The 25142-nt window shown below is 41.6% G+C and overlaps 1 long non-coding RNA gene across 1 annotated transcript; it reads left to right on the plus strand.

Annotated features, from left to right (window-relative positions):
- The first annotated feature begins 3446 nt into the window (after window positions 1-3446).
- LOC141729360 (uncharacterized) lies at window positions 3447-15244 on the plus strand. The gene is made up of 2 exons (XR_012580819.1): window positions 3447-3689; window positions 9629-15244. It is a non-coding gene; the product is annotated as an uncharacterized LOC141729360 (long non-coding RNA).
- The last annotated feature ends 9898 nt before the right edge of the window (window positions 15245-25142 follow it).

Genomic DNA, 25142 nt, shown 5'->3' on the forward strand with positions numbered 1-25142 from the left:
GGCTCAGCAAAACTCTAAGTCCTTCCAAAAATGGACTCCATTCCTGCCTTCAAAAAAGAGGTGAAATAATGCCAGCAGGTAACCTGCCAAGCTGCTATCTTTCTCTGATGGATTTTCTTCTTCTATCCTCATTATCCTCCTGCTTGTAAGAAATGTTTTGAGAATCTAATTCTTGGACTCCATGCAAGCAAATGCAATTCCCTGATGTTCTGCTAATGCTGTTGTGGGAAAGAGACTGTATAATACCAGTGGCAACTCGTGCAGAGACCTGCCTGTCCTCCTGGAAGCTGCAGCATTTCTCATCCCCACTACTGCCACAATGACATGAGGTTGGTCGTTATCCTACATAATGTTTGCAAGTGCTGCAGCCAGCGAGGAGTACACAGGGTATTTAAACACAGAGGTCTTTCCCTCTGCTCAGGAAATGAAAGATATTTGAGGTCCTCTAGCTATTCTTCTTGGGAAGGCCATCAGCTGCAGCATGAGGAACCTAAGGGCCTGCCAGAAGGCCAGATGTTATGTTCTCAGTAAGGCTGGCCCAGAGATCACATTGTCACTCACAACAACGCATCATCTCATTTTCTTGCTGGGCTCATTCTTCAAATCAAAATCATCTCTTTAGCCACCTCTGACAGGTCGTGTTCCTCTGCTCCCCAGAGTTCTCAGCATTTGTAACCTGTTTGAAAAGACTCATCAGTCCCACAGCTACTTGGCAGTCAGTGCACAGCCAGAACTGCATAGTGTTACAGAGCAGAGAACAAGTATGCATCTAGTTGCACCTGGGAATATTTACACCTTCCTACAATGATTTGTTCATCTAGCTAGAAGCTGGAGAGCAGTTTCACAAAACTTAACACCACAGGTCTCAAATAAACGTGTTTTTTGTACATCCACATTGCCAAGGTGAATAGATTATTAATTATGCAAAAACAGTTGAGTAAGTGGTCCATGACAGGTCAGCTGGCCCAAGTTAGAAGCACTGTTAAAGCCTGATGTGAATTTGGAGAGGAGTGGAGAGAAGCTGCCCCTGCTTAAAACCTTATGTTAATGATGTAGTCACAGCATGCTTGGGATGGGTTCCCCTGACTTTTTACCCTTCTTCTCTAGCCCAGGTCCTCTCAGGAGTAAGAAGCCTTTTGTCTGTGAAACTCTAATCCTGAAGTGATCCCAGGCTCCAGACTCCCTCCAGATCTCTGCCTTGGTGTGTTCAGCATGTTTTCAGAAGCTTGGTGGAGCAGAGAAGTTGCCTGATATTGACAGACCATCTGTGCAACATGAGAGAGCAAGGCATCAAAGAGCACCAGTCTTGGTTTCTGATCAGAGAACAATGCCTACCATGCTTTGTTATGCACCAAACTGAACCACCTGGTGTAAGGCATTGGGGATGCTTCAAGGGGGCACCATCAATTACAAATCTGTGTAGCACCTTGTACAATTCAGATAAACTTTCCTGATGCTCTCACAGCCATTGCAGTATAAAGCTATAAAATAATAATAGTAACAGTACTCTGCTTTAACACAGGAAACAGAATAATGTTGTGAACTCTTGGCTGAAAATACAAGGATTAGATCATGAACTAAGAGCTGTTAAGGCAGAGGGTGGCCTGGAGTCTTTCTAGTGTGCTGCAAAGTATACTTGAGGGTCAAGCCTTAATTGGCTGCTTTACATAAGGAACACAGAACTCTTCTCTTTATATGCAGGGCTACTTGTGACACAACACACTTTTTAAAATCTCCCTTAGATTTATCTCTTTGTAGAAAGGGGTAGACAGAAATCCAGCTAATTCTCAGTAGCCTCTGTTGTTCAGTAGTTTATTGCCCAGGTTTATTTCCTCCCAAAATAGCGCTGTACTTAGTTACAACTTTAAAGTATTTCTATAAACTGTGTATCCTCTGACCTTGTCCCTCCTGTGAGTTGTTATCCACCCCCCAAGGGACTCAGCAGTTAACATTTCAGAGCTGATGCTCATGAGACTGGCCTGGACTGCCTGCTGAGGTGAGTCAGCAGAGCAGGAGTGCTTCTGCTCCAGCTTCACATCTTCTGTTTGCAGAGCCCCTGGTACTGACTGCCTGCCTGGTGCCAGGCACATGAGATGGAAGGGCCAGGTCAGGAACAGAAGCAGGTTTTCCTGGCCCTCATTTGTTAGTATATTGTGGTGATGTTTTATGGGAATGTGTGTTCAACACAGAAACGTTGATATGCTGTACTACTCAAAGTAAGGGCTTTGATTCACAGCCTGGTTTCATGGGGTCAGACTAGCTCAAAGATATTTGCACTGTGCTGCTCTTGGTGTAAGGAGCCCTGCCTGCTCTCAGCTGTGGTGGTGGCCCCATCGTTCCCTTGCCACAGCTATGTGACCTTGTCCTCTCAGGTGGCTCAGCTGACCAGGGCTCCAGACCCACTGATATTAGCCCGGGGACCCTCGGATGTTCAGGACAGGAGCTGTGCAACAGCTTTTGCAGACAGGCACAAGGCAAGAAGCCAGCATCCAGCATTATGAGTAACTCTGTATAGGGTGCAGCCCTTCTGTGGGTTCAGACCTGATTTCCCAACTGCTTCGTGTCACTTGGAGCAGCTGAAGATGGGATGTGATCTCCCCGAGGAACAGGGGTATGCATCCTTTGCTCAAACACCTCCACGCTAGGTTTCCTATGCCCTTTTCTGCTAAAGCAGCGCGTGGTGCCGGCTGCTTGCACCCACTGGGTGGAGCAGCTCCCTGCTTAATGTCTGCTGCCTGCATATCCCCGTCCTGAAAGGGTGGGTTCCAAAATATCACAGAGAAAGCAGAGGCAGACAAGGGGCAAAGCAACAGTGAATGAAGAACTGCTTCTGGCCAGATAGAGCAAAGCTGAATTTTACCAGAAAAAAAAAAAAAAAAAGCTGGCATATAGCATAAAAACAAGGTAGGGAAAACAAGTTTCCATGAATTGCTATTGATTAATCAAGAGCCAGTACAGGGCTCTAAAGCCCCTTTAACTCTGTCTTTAAGAGCAAGCAGCAAACATAAAAGGCAAAGCCCTCACAAATGTTACTATTATAAGCCCCATGACCCCATTAACTCGGTGCTGTAGCAGTTAAGGCAGGGCATCAGCCACAAAGGGCTCCACGGCAATGAAAAGAGCTAGTAAAGATGGTTTAATCAAAATAATTTTATGTAAAATTTGGATATTAGGAAGGTTTAAAACTTTTATCTTAGCAACCAAAGTTAACGAAGAAAAGAAAAAGAAAATTGACAGGAATTTTTTAAAATCTGAATGTAGGGAGATGCTTTATTCATTTGCCTAATAAACCCCTGATTCCTCCATTTATTCTCCTCTTCAGCCAAAAGATTGTAAGGAACTTTTAAAAATGTTGGCTACCTAAAAATGTCAACTTGGATAGATTTTCTTCATCTTTCTTATGATTACCACAAAATGAACAAATTCAAAACATATTTCTCCTTTTCCCAGCAGGGTATGGAAGACATTCCCACATGCATCCTGTCACAGACAGGGCATTTAAAGAATACTCAGGAGCTTTTTACAGTCTCTTCTCTTTCTTTTCCCCTGAAGTTTCATGAAGCATCTAGAGAAATATCCCAAAGGAGTGAATGATGCTGCAGCTACCAGAAGCTCCATTCCATGGAGAAGGTGTCCAAAGAAGCATGATCCAGGATCGTCAGGGCTTGCTGAGCACTCTGGGATCAGTGGTAAGGATGTTCATCTTCAGTGTTGATAAAGAAATTACTCTTTTCTTTTTCCGAGTAGCAGCTCTGCATCTTCCATTTATAGATCTCTTGAACCAGTTGTCTCTTCCTCTAGATCTTTCTGTAGAAGCAGATCTAGCTTAAATCTACCCCAGCCAAACCCAACACAATATGATAATGCTCTTCTGATGGGAGCCCATGAACTCAGCCCAACTGAAAAATATCTTAAATCTCATTAAAACAGTATGGGTATCAAAGTCTTTGAGGTGGTATGAACCTTCATTAACACCAGTGCACATTCTGGGCCCAGGGCAAATACTGCTTCCCCATTAGTCCCATGACAGAGCGACCATAAAAGATGAGAGAACTGCTGTAATGAGAACATTAGGAGTGCTGCTGCTGCATTCTTCTGGCCTACAAGTAGAAATAACAGAGGATCATATTTCTTCCTTCCCCACTGTGTTTTTTTTTTCCAGTGCAAGCCAGAGAAGTGACAGTTCCTTTCTTAGTTAAGCTTTCAGCTTTAAAACTGGACTGACCTGTTTGCCTTCCTTTATGCTGTAGGAATTTCTAGTATCATGGGAGGAGGAAATCAAACCCACCTAATTCTGATTTAAGTCCTTTCAGAGCAGGAAAAAAGCTAAAAGCATTTCTGTAGCTGAGGTGATCAATGTGGAGGCCCTGGTAAAGGTCCATTCTATGTTTTGAAAAAAAAAATTTCTTGTAACTTTATTCTTTTATATTGTAACATAACTTCTGGAAGTAGGTTTTCCTGAGGTGGTAAGTAGCAGATAGTCATAACTCATGAATTTTCTTTACAGGAGTGAATGGAGTTACTCCAGAGTAGATGTCATACCCATGAGTAGAGAGCAGCTTCTAGTAACACATAGTTGAAGGAGGAAGAATATGCAGAAATAAAGGGAAATGACATATCAGGGTGCTGTGTAGGAGCTTGACTACTTGGGACAGGGAGGGAGATGGGATTGTGGGTGTTGGGCAGTAGAGAGGTAATTAGGAGATGTACTTCAGAGACAAGCTTCCCTTATGGACCCAGGGCAGCCACTATGTCCTGTGCAGGGACCCTCTGCATGGCACTGAGTGATCTTCTGGCAGCTCAGAAATGCATTTCTATTGTCACAGAACACCTGTGTATCAACACCTTCATTGTTTATTCAAATAATTTGATTGCTCATCAAATCCTCCTTGAACAGTGTGGTGCAGGCAAGGGAAGACATGATGTTAAAATTCTTTTGTTGCTTAATTTCCTTCAGTGGCTCCTTCCCTGAAGAGCTTCTAATAAGACTGACCTTTATTAGTTAATTAGGCTCATTGAAACGGCACACAATTGCATTTAGGTTTTTTTCCTTCTGTGGATACTCCAGGTTAAGTTCTCATCATTAGGCAGGTTGGAAGGGGACTTGTAACCCTGTGTGGAAGTCAACAGTCCACCTCACCTACCTGCCACAGCTACTGAAATTGGCCAAGAAGCTGTGCCACATGGTGCCAAATAATGGGTTTCACTACACTGTGATAGTGTTAACTTAATTCTGAACCAATTTTTAGTGAATTACATGCTTATATGTATGCAAAATAGTTGTTATATGGCTGAGATCAACCCAGATTTTACAAACAAATCCAGCATTTACAATGTGGTACAGAAAAATCACCCTGTTACAACATCAGTCCAGTCCATCAGGCTGTGTTCTACTGTCCTACTTGAACAATGAAGTTCTGAAGGTTTAGCAAATACTGGAGTCCCTTCAAGTTGTTCTCAGTCCAGCTGCCCTTGGGCAGGCCCCAAGTGGGTCATGGTAAGCACTGCTTCCAATCTTTGATAGCTCTTCCAGAAGATTCCTTCCTGATTTCATCCCTCTTTTCCCATATCCAGATATGGAAGTTGCACACACAGCAGGGTGGCATGGAGTACTTGCCAGCTGGAGAAGCAGTATAATCATGAGATGATACTTGATTCCTTCATCACCCTCTTCCTACCCAGGACCATCAATGGAATAACTGCTGTACCATACTTTACCACTTTACAGGGAGCAAGAAAATCACAGCATCTATCAGATGAAAGCAGTTCCACATATATCTGCCAGTTTTAGAAAAGAGTTCTCACAGGATTTCCCCATGCTGAGAAAAAAAGGAAAAAATGGTAAAGTTTCCTTTTCTTCATCACTGCTAGTCTTCTGATGCTGCTGTTGTTGGCTTCTCAAAGACTTGTTGATTTCCTGAGGGTCTAAGCATGAATCAGTTTTATAATCCAACCTTGGCACCTCTTGCTGTTGAGAAGTTTGAGCTGTGCTGTAGACACTGTCACAGGACCCCGAGACTGAGCTCCCCCTAAGGATGAATGGGAAATCCTCTTGTGCTCTAGACTCAGAATTGGGGAGCACTTCAGCCATGCACCCAAGCACTTTAAGCATGCATTTAACTTTGGGGCATTGTACTTCCCTTGCCTTGCACACTTGGGTACCTTTTTTACTTTGTGAGGACAGCTTATAACAATCAACTGCAATAGGAAAGTTTTCCAATAGCAAAGCCATTAAAAAGAGGAAATTACAGCAGTGTAAGAAAAACTTAGTAAATAGCTTGTGCTTAATAGTGACATACTCATTAGGTCATCTTAAAGGAATTACTTCTCCAAGGTCTCAGTTTTTCCTCTTTGTGCAAAAGCAAACTGTGTTTCATTAAGGCTTTACATGTGTAGGAATTCCATACTGCTCAATCCCTTATTATCTTGTGTGCTGTGGGCTAGACTTGGTGTTGCTTCATCAGCCTACCTTCCCCTGTGCTGATCTCGAGCTGCAGGACTGGCAGCATCCTCTTGGAAGGTCCAACACCAGTTTGCAGCAAGTCCATTCTGCCCACATGTGGCTCCAGAATATCTTCCCTGCTCTCACCTTTTTAGGGGGTTTGATGTACTTGAGTAGGGTTTGCCTGCTGACAGTAAGTCAGATTTATATTTACATGCATTTGAGTAGCAGAGAAATGAATAAATGTAGCTCCCAATCTGCTTTCTCTAGGACATTTGCACTGTTAATGTCTTTCCCTCCCTGCTGTGTCTGCTCCTCACCTCTGGAGCAGCATGGCAAGTGGGGTAAGGAGAGAACATCTGAACCTCATGTCAGTTAATGACTGAGGAGCGAGGCAGGTGGCAGGAAATCCAGGGTGTTACAGTGATGTGACTTACAGCATGGTTGAATTATTGTGAGTAACCCTGGTAATGTGCAGTTAGTGCAGCAAAGTTACTTAGATTCTCTTAAATTTCTCTATTACACTGATTGCTGTGATTTGCTGGGGACTAGATGTACTTATGGAAGCTTTCCCAGCAATTTCCTTGCTTAGCAGCTCTACTTTTTGGAAAGGCAACAGAAAGCTGCGTGCTCAAGGAGAGAGCTGAAAGCATCTTAAGGCTGACAATAAATGCAGGCCTTTTCACAACAAAATCCTATAACTGTAGAAAGCACAAAGATTTTCAAAAAACCCTGTCAGAGTTCTCTCTTCATGAGGTGGGGGAACTACAGCACCTGCCAGAGCCAGTGGCTAATGCAAGTTCCTGGCAGGGCTGAGCAGTTTAAGAACATTTTACTTGCTGCTGGCTAAACCAGGGAATAATTTCACATTTACATGTGTCCCCTGGGAATAGAGGGATGGATTAAGGCACAGACACAGTACCATTTCAAGCACATTTCCATTCTGGGAGTAAACTTACCTGAATTAAACCAGCTTGGAGGCATCCTGCTGGCTCTGCCTAACACAGCCAGGAGAGCTGGGCACTGTCACACACAGACATCCTGATGTGCACACCTTCACCACCAGCAACTGCCTCAGCTCCATCACAGGGATTCCTAGGGCTGTGGCACCAGTTCATTCCTGACTGGTGTGATATCACCTGAGAACGCTTGGAAATGTTTATAACATAGGTTCTTTTTATCCTCTTTTCTGAGTTGTTATAAAATTCCTTTATATAAGCTTTTGAAATCTGATATACACTTTTATTTTACTGGCCTTCTTTATATTTATCAGAGAAGTGGAAGACATTCTCTTATTTAATGTATGACCTGAAAGATATTCTCATTTTGCCAAGAAACTTTATGGAAATGGTGCTTTCTGAAAATACAGGGACAATGGCAAAGACTGTCTTTATAATTTATACACTATGCTCATTTTAACTCACACTAAGCACTGCATCAAAAGAATTCATTTGCCCAAAAAAAGAGATTAGCTATCCGTTTGTTTTTGTGTTCTCTTGGTAACCTTCTACTATGGCTATAATAGAAGTTTGTTATGATCTACAGTTTAAATTATTACCCATTCCACATCTCCTATTGCTGCTGCTTATTTGTGTTGCCAAAATTTTTGACCTCTTTCCTGAGTATCATCCATCAGTGAACCTTCTTAGTAAAAATACCAGAAAGCAGTTAGAGATGCCATTCACCAGAATTCAGGGGTGCAATACATATTTTTATTACCAGGGACTGCCCTGTTTACACTGAATTTTCTTGAACATTGTTGGCAATGATGATGTCACGGCTGATTTCTTAAATGTAAGTTAGGTCACCCACAGTGCCATCCCATTGGCTTTGTTGCTTCAATAGAGCTCCCTGTAGGAGCAAGGGATGACCCCCCCCATGAAACTATGCTCTATCGGTAAGTGTTTCTCCTGTATGGAAAATTTGCTGGATGTGTATTCTGAGATGCACAGCTACCAGATTATTGCTAAATATTGCCTGGGTAAGGAGGAGGTGAAGCAAAGCATCAGGCTAAGGGACACTCGTAAGGAGAACTGACAGGACTTGTGCTGGGGTTTGTACTGCTCATGTTGTTACTGCAGTGACTCCCACTTCAATGTGTGTAGATGTTGGAGGTGATAGCCTTTATCTTGCTCCCTTCATCAGTGCTCCTTCACAAAATCTGTTTGCACCAAGCCCCAAAAATAAATATAGCTGGTGACTGTGGGTTGATAGCAGAGATTTTGTTTCTCTTTGTAGACAGAACAAGAGGTTCACATGGCTCTATCTGAACATACAACCTGGGACACAATGCAAACCAAGCTCTGAAGAGATCTTGAACTTCACACTAGCATCCCTCTTTCATCATTTCTGTTTTACTCTCACCCCTTTTATGTAATTATTTCTTTGCATTTTCATCTGGTTTATTTTGTATGAGTGCTGCTGCTTTTGTTGTGGTCTGAAATATCTGGAAATTAGTACTTCAGCTTAGTATATTCGCTATCTTTTGTATTTACAACCCTTCTGGATCCATTCTGAAAATTGTATTTCAAGGGTATGTGTTAAAGGGGTTGTGGAGAGTTAATACCAGAGATTCTGCATCATACGATAGCAGTCTTTGTCCACTGTTTAGATAAAAGCTGTAGAAAGCCCAGGGATTTGTTTAGAAAATTGTGAGCAGCCATTTCCAAGACATATAGTCTTTAAGGGTTTGACCTGCCTGAAATTTTTTTGAAACTCATTTGCAATCTGAACTGGTTTTGAGGTCAAACTATAAATAAGTCACCCAATAGTTCAGTAAAGTGTTGAAAAATCACTTCAGCAATTTGAGGTAAAATATGGAGCTTTGAGCTAATAAAACCTATGATGTCTTTGAGTTTTGTCACTGGAGTAACAATGTAAGCTCTCTGTACAAGCAGGTCTGGGCTACTCTGGGGGTCAACATCTTGGTCTTGGATTCTGTTTTCACCTAGAGGAAAACCTGAAATTCTCCATCCGGAGATGTCACATCAGCATCAGCATGTGGTTTCCAAGGTCTGATGTTGTTTAAACAGGATTATTTAGTTTTTGCTCCCTACTTGTATATTTGGCTACAGCACCAGCTGCACTTTTCTTCCTGTAAGAAAATGACTTGGCTTCCAGGGCAGAGGGTGCAGGTGGCAGCTGGCTGCTGGACAGCAACACCATGGGCCCATTCTTTTGCTGCAGGATGGCTGGGCCACCACAGTCCTTTTTCACAACACCTCAAGGAGCAATGCCTGGGCTGACCATGCAGCAACTCAGTGCCAGTGGGATGGAGCTGCCTGCCAGCATGTTGGCTGAGGAGGTAAAAGTTCTCTTTGTTCTTTGCCATCTTTTCCACCCTAGAAAGGAAATCTGGCCCTTAAGTCAAGGATGTTTGATGTGCCAGTGGTGGCAGCAGAACTGAAAGCTGGGACAGGACTCTTGGGATAGAGCAGATAAACTGTTTCTTGTCAGACACATAAAGAGATACTATAATCCCTTCTTCATCCTGTTTTCCACCACCAGCTGGGATAACACAGAACCAAACCAAATAACAAAACCAAAACAACCCAAAATCAGCTGTAAATAATTTTAGTTAGGGCACTAATGCTTAATAAAAGTGTAATGCAGAACAAATTGTCTTTAGGTCACCTATTAGAAGAGCACACAAAGTGAGCCTCAGAAGTGTCCCCTGAACTGGAAAAGGATGGCTGGACCTTTTTTTTCCCTCCATACACTGCTTAGCCCTGCAGCTCTAAACAGCAGATATCTTCTCCCAGCTGTATGGAAGCAGGCTCTGCCCTCTTTCCAGCATTGGCAATAGCAGTGACAGCTCTTAAATGTCATGAACAAATTCAGCAGGAGAATACAGGGAAGCAGTTGTAGGGCAGCATGTGCCTGCTCTGCCTGTCTCTGCCCTATTATTTCATCCTGTGTGTTGCCTTGCACTCAGATCAAATGCTTCTAATATCTGTAGCAAATTGCTTCAGAGTGGACCCCACCAGCTTTATCCCTCTGGCCAGCACTTCAGCTTTATGGGGCTCTTCCATGGTGGTTTTGTTATTCAGATAATTCTCTGAAGAGAGCCATCACTTTGCAAATTCACCTGTCTCCTCTCTCTTCTTTTTGCACTGTGTGTTTGTGTGTGTGTGTGTATATATATATATGTATTTATGAATGCACGCACACATAGACATATGCATATATGTATATTTGCCTCCTTTAAATATCCATATATACTCTCACTGAAGGTAGCAGCAGAAGTTTGCCAGTGTTTCAGCTGGAGCTTCCTGTAGGCCTGTAAGTCCTGTTGAGGAAGAATCACAAGACTCACTGGCTGAGGATGATGTTTATAACACACTGATTTGAGAAAGGGCAAAAAAAACCAAACAACAAACACCCACAACATTTTTCTAATCTTCACCCATCAGGAGTAATGTACTTTGGTGAAAGGATCAGGGAAGCTGGAATGCTAAGGAATAATAAAGACCACTAAATTCACGAATAAATATTTTAAAAAGAATGATGAAATATCATTCTTCTCAGAAGAAAAACAAATCTTTACAGCAATGGGCAGAAGTGGGGAGAGGGAAGGAGGAGGGAAAAATGCATTTGTGTTCTGTAAAATTTTGAGCCTTTAAAGAAGAACAGTATTTCCTTTTGTGATGAGTGGGACGTTGGCAGATAACTACCTCAGTGCTTAATCAATTGTGCTGAAAGTCCCTTCTATTATTTAGATCTTGGGTTGTATATGCATTTTTTGGTCTCTGCTTTAATGCCCAAAGGGAAATGCGAGACTCTGGATGATCAGTTTGCCAAATGGCATTATCTGACTCCACAGTCATGGCTGTAGGGATGTGTTTTTGGTAAATGAAGAACAGATTTTCTATTCTTCATAAATCCCCTCTGTTCTAGTGCCTCTGCCAAAGGTATTTAAGTTAAGGTGATGCAGATAATTCGTCTATCCCAGATTTACAGGATAGATTTAAGCAAAAATCATGAGCATGTTTTATCCAGTAGTGTACAAATTATTTTGAAATACAAAGCCGTAAAAGATTTGTTGACTATAAATATGATTTTTAAATAGGTTTTTTCCCAGTTAGCATGTGTGTGTGCAGAGTAGCACTTTGATCTTTTTTGTTCTTGGGCTGGTGTCGTTCACCTGAACTCCAAACATAAATGTGTTGGCTCTTTTTTGTCATGTAATCTTTATATTTGCTCATAGTTATGGAAAATAGGTTTTGAGCACATACATACTTACTCAGAGTTTTCCACTCACTGCAGATAGAGATGTATGTGCTCATTTTAAGCTCTCTTTGGCAAGACAAATGTCAGCCAAACACTAAAGATGATGGACAATCAGATAGTAAAGTGTTTTTGCATTAAAGAGCTTCTGTCAAGCCGCTTTATTACTCTGTCACCCGTACACAACACGCCTCACAGCTGAAGGGTGTGATCTGCTTGCTCTCCTTAGAATTAGTACGATTTCCACTACATGTTTTAGATCCATAACCAATCAATCCTAACCATCAGTACCTCACTTTGTGAGACCTACCTATGCTTTGTGACAGACATGCTACTTTTACCAAAAGAATTGGTCTTTCTTCCAGATCACCATGCAGGCTTTTCTATGTACGCACTCCAAAATTGCAGATGGCTGACTTTGATAATGTTGGCACAGAGGGTTGTGACCTGCCCAAGAATTTCCCTTCTGTGGTGTCAATACTGCAAAAAAATTCCACTCCTAAAATTTTTTTATTTTAAATAAAACCTCAAGCTGACAGTAACATTTTTTTTCATGAGTGTATGGTCTACTTTTTCATTCCCAAGTGCAACTACACATCCCTCTCTGAATATATTTTTGTGTCATCTGAACACATGTTTCTTGAGTAATTTGTTTTGGATCTTTAAACTTAACTGTATCTGATGAAGGCAAATGACAAGATAACTGCCAAATTTCCATTACTTGCTATTTTCTGAGTTACTAAGTATAAGATTAAAGGCAGGAGGAAGGTGAACTTGGAGGACCCTGGGTGCGTTTGGAGGGATCAAGGAATTAAAACCTGGCATGGTGTCAAAGAAGATGAAAACACCTTCAGGCCTCCAGAAAGGAGAAGGATGTGGGAGGTGAGTGACTATTTTGGAACAGAGTGGCAGTGCTGACTGTTCTGGGAGAGACCATAGAGGACCAGCAGGATTTGACAGCAAACCAGGCAAAACTGCAATGGAGTGTGTTCTGCCTCAGCAAGTGCTTGTACCAAGAAGCAAATAGAGATGTTTCTTCACAAATTCAGACTAATCCAAGCTTCCCTTTCTGAGCCTTTGCTAGTCACACACACAGACCATGTCCAGTACTTCCTAGCACCACACAATGCCCGTGGGAAACACTTCTGGTTTGCTTCCCTCATTCAGTTCAACTTAAATAATTCGTGTAGTGAATGTATGGCTGGAGCCCTGTATTGCTGAGTGTTATGTTGCCAGACCAGGTGCAGGAAGAGCGTTGTGTTCTGCAAGAACCTGGTGGATGAGGAGTAATATTTCCCTGCATATTTGATTTTCCTTCTGCAGAGTAGCACAGGATTAGCAGAGCAGACAGGAGCCCTGGGATGTCTTCAGCTCTGACCACAAATACCCAGTGCATGCCTCAATTCTACAGAGAGCTGCACGTAGCAGTCAGGTAATTTGAGGCTCTTGGTGAGTATACAGTAAGGAGATACACTTCCTGCTGCAGCCCTCTAGCTTTCCTACAAGAGGATGTCTTGCAGAGGGATGATCATCTGATAGTATCCCTTCATGAGAAGGGAGTGGCAGTAAGAACTGTCATCTGTAGGGTGAGAGTTGTGGCTGTTAATTACCACAGCAGGTGAGATGATAATCTTGTAGCCTTATTGCACCTGGTGTCCTCTTATCCGGTCTGTCTTCCTATAGCTGCCAGTGGTATTTCTTCAGCTTGGTTCAAGTAAGTACACTGTGCAATGTGACTGAGACAGTGCAATTACTTCCATTACTGGTGTACATGCATAATTAAATCCAGAGAGCTAATTTGCTGCTTTGCAAGCTTTTTATTACCCAAGGGGAAAAGTGGGATTCCCAGACAAAGTTCACTTGCAAAGTAGAGGCTGAGTGATGCAGAAAACTCAATTTTAGTGCTGCAGTGCTTAGCTCTTAGGTGCCCTGATTCCCAGTGAAATGAAAAGCCTGGCTAAGTGGATATTTAGGTGCCTAATTAGAGCTACAAAAGCTACCATGCAGTCAGAGACTCTCTAAGATGGTCAGCAACAAATGCCAAGAAAGGAGCAGGAGCCACATATATAATTTCAAATTATGTGGGTTCTTCCCTTCATTCATGCTCATGCCAAGCATTGATTACCTAGGCAGCTGGACCAGTTATTACCCATCATATTCACTGGTTAAGTGAAATCCTCCTGCAAAAAAGTCCTTACCAGGATTTGCTGGTACATTCAGGAGTGACAGACCCACACCACAACCAGCTCTTTGGAAATCCTTTTCTTCTCTTTCTTTCCCCACCTTACTTATTGTAGCAGTGGTAGTTTATACCATCCCACCACCCTCTTATTGCAGCTCTCTTCTAGCTCTGGGTGGAAATACCCATGAGATCCCAGTTAGCAGATAGAGCTACTAAAAGAGGAATGCCTTATCTGTGAATCCCTGTAGAACTAAAATATTGAATTTCTCAGTGCTGTCAGGACTTGAGTATGTTTGGGCAGGCCCAGAAGCAGAAATTAAAGCAAGCAGAGAGCTTTTCTGATGGGATCTTAGGTGTCATGGGGATACAGCCAGTGCCAAAGTCAGGCAGAAGATGACAAAGGGACTCTGAGGACCTGCATTTTGAATGAAGGAAAAATCTCTGTAGATTTAGACTGCATAACTATGCAGGATGGAAGGCAATGGGGATGCAGCCCATTATACTGTATTAATTGTCTGAGCAAAGTGAAGACTATAATTCCCCTCAGTCCTCTTCTGTCTGTCAGGCTTCTTGTTTGAAAGTTGAAGACTGTTTAATCTAGATATGCATGTGACAAAGTTCTCCAAGATGCTCTGTGGATAGCATTCCTTCCCTGGATGTCAGAGCACTGACTGATGGAAATGAACAGGACTTCCCATCATGACCCTCCATGACTCTGGGTCAAGATACAAGATAAGTACTACAAGTGGTTAAAATAAATCTGCTACAAATTGATTCAATTTCAGAGAAACTTAGCTGCTTTCCTTTATTCCTGTGTCTTTCAATGTAATTACATTATTGAACTGGGAGCATTTCTGGCACCAAGTCTGTAAAGGCTTATATAAAGATGGAGTAATAAAGTCTAGATTCCTGCAGGAGATAACTGGAATATAGTGCTGTGCTGGGTACAGTGCAGTGGTGGGAAAAGCAATCAATGGTCCTTGGAGGACGGCAGGAAAAAAAAGTGTCTGTGAAAGACTCATTTTTGTGATACATTTGGAGGACCACCAGTTGGCTAAGGTTAAAAATTGAGATTTTAGTAAAATTTTATGAAATTAGGACTAAACAGATTAAATACCTGATAGTTCCCATTAAAGACATCCATGAGCGGGGCTGGTGGTCAGTGATTTGTACAAGGTCAATGATTTGTACAAGGCTTGGCTTTGCTGTTGTGGAGGAAGAACTTATTCTGCTAGTTTATCTGGCAAAGATACAAAGATGGGCAGAGCAGTCTGAGCAGCCAAGGGAGGTCAGGGTAGCTTGTTTGGACTTGGTGTCCCTCTGCCTGGGAAGTCACTGGAGTGGCACCCTCCAGCTGCTGTGAGCTTTGAGGATCTCCCCCATGTGGATCTGTGTAGCCCTGGGAAAATACCTGACTTGACCTTTTCCTAAGGCTTTGGTACTTCTTACCACTTTTTGTCCAGCTGAGCTGTTTCACACCCCAGATTTTTGGAGAGGCACTGCTTCTGGTAATCAGGTCCTGCCTAGGTACTGATGTTTGAAACTTAAGAACAGAAGGGCCCACCTTCACATTTAAGACAAAATATTTCTCTATTGCATTTCCTAACAGGGACAGGGAAGCCAGCAATGGTGGGAACTGATCCAGCAGGTTTCACTGCCCACACTGACAGCAGTGCAGTAATAGACTGATACTAGCAGGGATCAGCAACCCTCTTTGACACAAATGAGTGCATGGTTTCCATTTCAGTCCCTAAAGATGAGCTCTCTGTGAGTGAGGATTTTCACCTTGTCATTCCTGGGCTTGGTACCATACACATCATTAGTATTGAGGATCTGCTGTTCTTCCATGTTGCTTTTCTTGTAGTTACAATGTGTCAGAGGTCGCTGTGCCCAAGTGGCTCTTCCAAGTTGGAAACTAAGAAAACTAGGACTGTAGCCCACTGGCATACTAAGAGTAATGATAATTGTGTTTCTTTCTAATGGATTGCTCATAATTCTCAGAATGGCATTTTCATTCTGGCATATATTATCCTCATCTGAAAGTGGCTTGGTTGGTGAAGCACAGAGACCATAATCTATGTATCTTAGATGAGGCTGGTGCAGAGAACACATCACAGGTGTTGCTCAGTGCTGTGCTCCTTTGCTATCAAACTCTAGAATAGGGGCCCTGTATTTACCAGAAGTGGGAAGTAATGGCTGAGGATTATCAGAGCAGGCGGAAGGAATGTAAGTAGCTCAGGAAAAGCCTGGAGGCTGAGAAAAGATGGAAAACTGAAAGTCCTGAAAGCTTTTGATTAAAATCTTTTACCTGAAAGATTACTAGAGTTTAACACTTTTCCATGGATTAAGCCAAAATAAATGCCCAGAAGCAGCACAGAAACAAACCCAAAATTTGGGGTTTGCTTTCTGAAGTTAATATAATAATTACTATATCTTTCCATCTACATCAGTCAATAGTTAGATTTTTTTTCATAAACATTGTTATAACTCTGCATATTAAAGAAATTTTATTGAAAAATCTGAAGCATAAAGAAATGGAAAATACTGTGTGCTATGTATTTGGCTTCAGGTACAGTATCTGCTTTAATTAATAATGATGTATCTCTGCAGATCAAGAATAAAAATACCATCCCCACTATTAATCCTTACATTAAATTTTCAAATCATCAATATTAACTAAATATAGCTACAGTAAAATAGAGAAGCATTTGTTTGTTTTTACAGGACATTATTCTGTGTGTTACATCAAAGATTTCCTTTCAAGTTCACCTGATTTGAAAGGTAGTTTCTCCTGACTGTGCAAGTTAGCAGAGCAAGTGTCTGTATTTTATCAAATTCAGCTGCACCTTTCTTGCTGAAGGATGATTAAAAGCCAATGGATCTATTTTTGTGAGTCATTGCAGTCCATTCTGCTGCTGTTCAGTTGAAGGAAGCTATTTTTGTAATTTTACTATTTTGTAGCAAATGTACCAATTTAGTTAGTAGTGAAAAAGTTCCAGACATCTGTGATGAAGGTCGATAAATCCAGAAGAAATCTGTTCCTCTGCTAAAGGGAGTGAACTGGCCTGTTTGACACTTGCACTGAGTTCTGAACTAGTATTGCAAAAACCAAAAGCTCTGCTTTGAAGCAACAGAAGGACAAAGACTGTCTTTTGCATATGCTGAGGAATTTGCATGTAAATTATTTTGTTTTGCATTAATCAACCTGTCATATTTATTATGAGACAGATCTTGAGATGAGTCTCAAAATATAAGTCTGAGGGTTTTAGCAAGTTCAAAGAAAAAAACCCAGGGCCACACTGAAAAATGTCTGAGAATATCCCTTCTGGCTGCTTGAGGGATGTGAAATTTTTTATTTATTAAAAATTATAGGAAATCTGCGTCTCCTCAAATTTAACTATGTTGACCATTAGAGCAAAACCTAATCAACATCCTCATGGCTGTTATTCTGTCTCCCTTGTAGGCTGAACAACCATGCCCCTTCCCAAAAGAAGGACACCAGTTACATCACAGTTTTCAAGCTCAAGAGCAAGCAGCTTGTTAACATTGTATTTATCAAATAAGAAACCTTCCTTCTAGAGTTGTTAAAAGACTGGAGAACAGAGATGAAAATGTGTGGATGGGTTCATCATTTGAGATGATGTGATCTACAGTGCTTCAGAGGTCCCAGTGACTGAAAATAGCTGTGCCCTCTGATTCTCTCTTCATCCAGTAGGTTAGAGTCATATCAGGACTTCCACAGGTAAGGGAATACAGCTTGGAAGATTGTCCCAAGGATGGTGATAACTGGGCCCTGCTGAAATGGTGGCCTTGCTCTCAGATGGGCTCGCTCAGGGCGCAGAGGAGGGGTGGCAGCCTGGGGCACACCAGCAGCACTGGATGGCAGTGTTACACAAGTTCAAACAGCTTCTTTTAGGTTTAGGAATAAAGGCAAAAAGCATGCCATGCCTGTGACTGGAAATATATGGGATTTGGAGGGGGCATCTTTAAGTCGTATTGGGATGTACTTGACCAGATTCCCTTCATTTCCTTCTCCTATCCTGTCTCTGTTCTTTGGAGCTACTTTCCCATGCGTTCTTTTCTCTCAGTTCTAATTTTTTTATAGTGTGTATTGAGGTGTTTACTGTGCCTCTTCTGAGCTGGCCAGGTACTGAAAAGGTCACAGATAAACAGCAAAGATTTGCTAATGCAAAAGCAATATATAAAACCCAAGAATCATAAACCCAGCAAAAAACAATGTCTTTTCCTCCTTCCAGTTCTTTATCTTTAGGTTGAAATAACCAGGAGGGGCAGAGTGCCTTGACATTAGCCCAGTAAATGTGCATTTAACATTAAGCATGATAGAACCAAATATACTGCAGGGAAAAAATTGAATTTGTGTGGCTGACAGTTTACTCCTGTTATGGATTTTGCCTGTCACCACTAGTAGCTTAGGGTAGTGATTCCAGGGATGACACTAACACAGAGCAGTGTACATGTAATCCCAGTACTGACATGTGTACCAGCCCTGTCCCTCCAGAGATGTGTGGAATATTCCTCTGGCAGGGAGATGGTAAGGCAGTAAAAACTGCTGAATAGGTATTGATGTGGTTTTGTTCCACCTGCTTGGATCCTGAGCTGGGATTTTTCCTCTGCTTTTCATCTCATTTATCAGTGTAATACCTGAGTCACCCTTTCATACAGCAAATATAATTACAGTGCAGTTACACTCTGTGACTCTGTTTCATGATACCTATAATTACTGTTCATTCATGTAGCTAGGAGGTTAGTTAATTCAGTGGACATATTACTTATCAGTCTGCTTTCTGAGTTACTGTCTCACATTTTAATTGCAATTGTACTTTTTGTACATACATCTGAGGGTTCACCGTGTGACAGTCATTTGTATGAGGTTAAACTTCTGGTTGAATTCAGCCTGTTTACAGCTACATGGGGGGTTTTTGTGTGGCAGTAGTAGGTGCCACACAAAAATTAGATCAACATCCAAACTTGTTAGGCACACTTATCAGTCCTACATGAAATCCATGCACTGCTGAAACATGAGTGGTATGAAGAATTTAAGAAGGGCAATGGAGTTGATTCTTAGTTTTATGACCCTCCTTGTCTTATGTGCGCTGCTGTTGAGGTGATCCAGAGGTACCTACATTCAAATGATTAGCAAGGATCATGACATATGGCAAATCCTTGGAACTGGGAGAAAAGCCATGAAGAAGCATTGCTGTTCTTATTCCTGCCCATTTCATACAGCCCAGGTATTCTTCTGAGTATTCTTTTGCTGGATTCAGCAGGTCTTGACTTCCACTCATGGAATATGGCTTTGCATTTGAAGTGGAGAGATTCGTTTGATGATATTTTTTTTTTTAATTGAAAAAGGCTTGCCCACTTCAGTAGCTTATGAGATCATTCACACTTCAAAGGCTCCCCAGGCTGGACTCTTGCAGCCATTTGATGTTAGAAGGTGGCAGGAGGCAGCTAGCTTCCTGCATCCTTCCTTCCCCTCTTCTCCTGACTTTGTTCTTTATCCTCAGATAAAGTTGCTGACAGAACCAACAGCAGCATCTCAGACAGCAGAGATGATCTGCAATACATTGATGAAGAGCTTCCTCAGCCAGCCTGGAGCCACTGCAGTATGGCCGTACCAATGAGCCTCTTCCTTTATGCTTTTCCTCTGCTTCACTACTTCCCCCAGGCCAGGACTTCCTCCCAAAGGACTGTTTACCTCACTCCCCCTCCCTTGCTGCTGTGGTTTTTCTCCCCTTAACCTCTGCTCCTCTTTTCTTCCCTCAGCTCCCTGAGCTGGGTGTCCAGCACAGATCAGAGGGAAGGGGTGGCTGTGCACTTCTCCTGGACAGCTGGCATGGAAGCCTTTAGAAGTTGGTTGCATCTATTCTGTTTCAGACCCCCCAATTCCTTTTCTCTTGGATGCCTGTAAATTTTTCAGGCAAAGTATTTTTCTCCTGGGGAATTAGATTTCAAGCCCAGAGACAAACTGACTCTGCACAATGTAGGAAATTGTCAATTGGTTTTTATTTTTTTGCATCTGTGACTGCAGGATTTTCAGAGGATCAGTCTTGGAGCACAGAGGCAGTCACATCTTTTTAAAAGCATTGGGAACTCATTCCCTAAATCCCTCAGGGCTCCAGGACCCTGTCTGAAACTTTGGGATGGCAGGTGCTGTGAAAGGACAGGGGGATCGTGAATCACTCCGGCTTGTCATGCCTAGAGACTTGGTCTTAAGTCTTGACTTTCCACTTCAAGAGTACCAGCTGCTTTCTGGGAGGTTGCCCTGGGGAGAAGGGAGGACGAAGGGGCCAGTGATGGGAGCTGTGCCTTAACTAGTTTGTAAATTATCTTTGTACATGCATGAGAATTAAGATAAATATGTCTCTTATAAAAAGCTGTTTGTGTGCTTTTGCTGTTTATATGTATCTAGAAGGAAATTGCAGGCTACTTCCTGCCAAGTATATCCCCAGAAATATTTTTTGAAACTGTCATCCATATGCATTGAAGGCTATTTAATCTCTCTCCCACTTTCTTTCTCTCTCCAAGCCTCCATCTTTCACTCTCTGGCCCAGTTTTTTAGCAGAAGGAGTTTGGCTGTTTATTGCAGTGTAAAGACTTAGTATATTCCTATACTGGTCCCATTTTGTGTCACCACTGGCCCACTTGACCTAGGGATCTCTGACATTGTTTGACAGGTGGATTTTTGTAATGGCTATGCTTATTCTATAGCCATCATCATGAATAAGGTCAGAACTTTATTCATTATTTGCATTCAAAAGATATGGGGAAGCACAGAAAGAAACCTAGCGAGGAATATGTAAGGAAATTGAGTCAGTACCAATCCCTTACATCCATGTGCTGCAGCTTGTAGGGCCTCTGTTCATTAAAGTAAAGGTGGTACCTTGGAAAGCAAGCACAGCCCTCTTCAATAAGCTCCAATCAGTCAGTTATATCCCATAAAATCACAGCTTAGAGCATATTAATTATATTTTAATGTAATGAAAACACAAAGTGTGATTCTAAACTGGAAGCAAGCATAGATCAATTAATTGCAAAGGTAGTATATGGAAACAGAGCACCTGGCCTGCAGTGTTGGTATTGTGAAATGTTACCAGGAAATCTTAACAGAAAAAGAAATATTAGAAGTAGAGTTTTTTATGATGTCACACATTGTGCATTGTGACTTCAGTTTAAGAAAAAAATGAAAGGGAGCTCTATGCACACTCTTCCTTGCACATTTCCATCTCTTATTTGTGATAGATGCTCTAACATCTATTGATTTTTTTTTCTATTTGTCTGTGATTCAGTGCTTCAGTTGTTACTATTAGTAACTTGGATTTCTGGAGACCACAGAATCCCCAAACACAGAGCAAGAACTGCTGTGCTTTATGCTGTCTATGACATATAAATTGTGCAGTGTACAGTTAAAAGCACAATCCAGCTCTACTTTGGAATCATGGGGACTTTTCTGTGGAATAAAATGGATATACCAAGTCAGTCTGAATGAGATGAAAACTACTTAGAGAAGAGAGAGGCGTAGACATTCCTACTTCTAATTGTTCTATTTTTAATATTTCATCAAAATTAATTTCTTATTCCATCTGAATTAATTTTTCCATATTTTGTTAATTCTTTATTAAATTGCAATTAATATATTGGCAATTTCTGAATTTCTAGGTGAAGCTAATAGCTGTGAATCTTGGATTCATAATTGGTTACGATGCACAGAGACAAAAAACTTAATGGAACTGATTAATTTTCTCCCAAGAGTAGATATATAATATTATGTTATGAAGGGCTTTAGCTATTAAAACCAAGTTAAAAGAAAATACAGGACTGTTTAAATTATCAGCTTTTAGCAAAGATGACCAAAATCACTGGGGTTCCACACAGCACCAAGGTCACCTTGCATAAGTTGGACATTTAAACAGTTGCTCAGCACATTCCCCATACAAAACTCTATCACCAGGCTAAGGGGATTTTGGTCAAAGACACTTACCTACCTTTTTCTCTACAGTTCCAGTTTTGGAGAGATGTTATCTTCAGTATTGTTGTTATTCAATATTGTGCCTGTTAGAGCAGTTTTTAGGACTATTGTTAAGTATTTATGAGTGCTTGCATCATGATTTTTGCAAGCCTCGAATAGGACAAGAGAGTAGCCAGAGTACCTGCATGTATCAGGGACTGTATCAGCATTGCAGGGACTGGGTTTGGAGAGGTGTGGCACTAGGTGTACCTGCTGTGCCTGGGAAGGGCCCAGTTTCACAGGGCCAAGGCACTGTGAGCACAATGAGACCCTGCATCTCTGACCAGTAGCAAAAGCTGAGAGCAAAGACTTTTCCCTAGAGCAGGGAGGTTTACATCTTTGCACAAATCAAAATTAGTAGTAATCAGCCATAACAATTGTCTGTACTTGTGTCATCCTTTCTTGAATGAAAATCAAACAAACACACTTCTCAAGCCACTTCTCTGGTGCTTGCATTTGAAGTAAATTAACAAACTTCTGTTTCTTGTTGGGGTCAATGAGCCTTTCATTTGGGCAAGGTGGTATGTATGAGGACAGTCATCAGCTTGTATTTCCTCACCCAGCTTGTATTTCCCAGCCCATGCTTCTTCAGCTGAATGCCACAGTGGGATCTCACCTGCTGCTTTGCTGCTGCATTGCATTTGGGCCAATAAGTCTGTTCTCTCCTTGGACCAGAGCTAGATTAAGATGCTCCCTTTTAAATCAGAGCATCTTGTAATATTCCTAGTTGCCTATCTTTTTATTTCTTGCTCTGTTTTAAAGTGCATTCTTGCACTTCAAGAAGATGGAGATATATTCTGGATGAATGATGTCTGTGAGATAAGAATACAGCCATTTCTAATCCATAGTTTACTATGACAATGTACTCTTGACACATCTTCTTCAGTAAGCAGAAAAGCAATTTTATTTTGTTTCAGTTCAACGTTTTGCAAAATATCAAAGCAGCATTGAATCAGAGCAAGAGTAAGGCTGATGGCAGACTCAGCCTGCCTTCTGCATGGGTATAAGGTGAGACAGATTTTGCAAGCTCCGGTAAGAACTGGAACGTTAGGAAATGATTCTCTGAACTTTTTGGTTCTACTGCTCTCCCTGAGAACCTATTTTTTGATATGTTTTCCAAGACTGATCAGAACAGAATACATGTGTTTTCCAGTTTTTATCTTCTCTAGAAGAGTGGTAAGAAAGACAGAGACATAATCTCTGATACCTGCTATGTTTAATCAATCCCCAAATAAATTCAAAGAAAAGATAACTAGTCTGTCCCAAGAAGTCTGTCCCATGTTAGAAAATTAATTTTTTCTAATGGTTTTATATTTACCCTTTTTGGATGGGATTCAGGGGCCCTGAGGGGATAAGAGGAATAGGGTTTTCTTCTCCCCAGCTACTTGAAGTACTAAAGAAATAATCCCACCCATTGTGAAAGAAAAGAACAAAAAAGTTCATTTGAAAATTTATTTCTTCACAAATCTAGCACAGTATGAGACACTGAAGTTTTATTCTAAGATATGCCTCTCTGTGACATTACAAATTAGAATGCTCAACTTACCATAGCAAGGAGAGAAAACTTATTTTCCTGTTGATATAGCAAGAAGGGAAATAGTTTCAGAAATAGTTAACGGCAGCTTTTCTGGGAGCAGTTGCATTTATTTGTCCTCAAAATGGTTAGTGGGGAGGATGAAAGTGTGTTTCTGCCATTAGCAATGATTTAACCCCCTTCTCTTTAGACACAAGGAGTCTCATGCTGATTTACAGTATTCAGGCTACAGAGATTTGGTTCCAGAAGTGGAGGGCTCATACCAACACCCAAAAACTTGCTTCTTGGCAGGTGGAGCTGCTGATATTCTCCATTAGGTCAGGCAATGTGGGGAGTTTGCCAGTCTCTGCAAGGTAAGTGCAATTTTGGCCACTGCCCCAGGGCTGTGGCATCTCTGGAGGAGCTGCAGCACAGCAAGGAGGGGATGTGGTTCTGCTTCTCCTCGCTTTGAAGTCCCTTTTTCTTGTGGCCCCATCTTAGCTGCACCCAGGCTTCTCCCTATATCTGGTAGAGAAAACTCCCTCTAGGGCTGGGAAGCCAGGGATTGGGAACCAGAAAGAAAATCACATTCTGAAATATTTTTTTTTAATATTAATGAGCAGAAAACACAGCCACTGCCTCTGGGAGGGCAAAGAATACAGCTGCCACTGGAAAAATACCTCGTCTTCTCCCAGCATGCAGCCCTCAGATCTGGCTACCCATCAAAATATATCCACGAAACATAGAATGCCTTCAAAACGAGTAATAAGAACAATTTGGAGAATGACAAGATTTCCCTATGAAAATAGATAGAGGAGATGAAGTCTGTGTATTTCACTGAGAAGATGAGTTACAGTGTATATGGTCTGCAAGATGCCAAATAATAGAGAGGAATTTCCTGTGAGTCCTGTGGAAGCTTCCTGAGTGCAGTAATAGGAGAGGTTTCTGAAACAACAGGGAGGACAACAAATGAGAAAATAAAGAGAGAAGAGGATACTTTTATCTATACCATAAGTAACCTGTCTTCAGGAGGTTTGTGGAGTTCAATCCCAGCAATCACTAACAAAGCTCCAGTTGCTTTCCTTGAGGCATTTAACTGCATGACCACAACTGATGTTGTGACCTGTAAGATTGTGTTATGTTACATCCTCTTTGAAAACTCTGAAAATGATTAAACAGTGTGTTGTGTCATTTGAAGATTGCTTAAAAAATTTCCCTTCTTTTGCTATTCAGAGGAAGCCCTGAGTTGGAGAGGCTTCAGATACAAATTCCACTTAATTGTGACTACATATAGGAGGTTTGGTGTCTTGCTAATTATCTATTTCTAGCTTTTTGGGAGTGCTTTAGTGAACAACTCTCTGCTACATGAGACGAAGATCAGTTTGGCAGATGCTGCCTCTGGTCCTCCTCACCTTTCTACAGAGGATGACTGATGCTCTGCAAGGGAGGATCTTCATCTCTAGCACTTTGACATCTTGAGATAAATATAGAATATATTACCTTGCTTCTATCATTAGAAGGAGAATATGCTGTTAAGGATTTAGTTTATGCTCTGGAAGGAGAAATGATTTCACTTTATCTCTCTATGTTCTGGTCTTGCCCATGCTGTATTATTTGTACCTAGAGCTTCAAAAACTTCACAGACTGAGTTACCACAATTGTCATAGGACCTGGATATGGTATTCATCTATCCAGCTTGAGGCAGAAAAGGCAGCTATGCAAACTAAATTTGAGCTTGTATGTAAGGGAG

This window comes from Zonotrichia albicollis, chromosome 6 (genome assembly GCF_047830755.1).
Source record: "Zonotrichia albicollis isolate bZonAlb1 chromosome 6, bZonAlb1.hap1, whole genome shotgun sequence".
NCBI classification, from domain to species: Eukaryota; Metazoa; Chordata; class Aves; order Passeriformes; family Passerellidae; genus Zonotrichia; species Zonotrichia albicollis.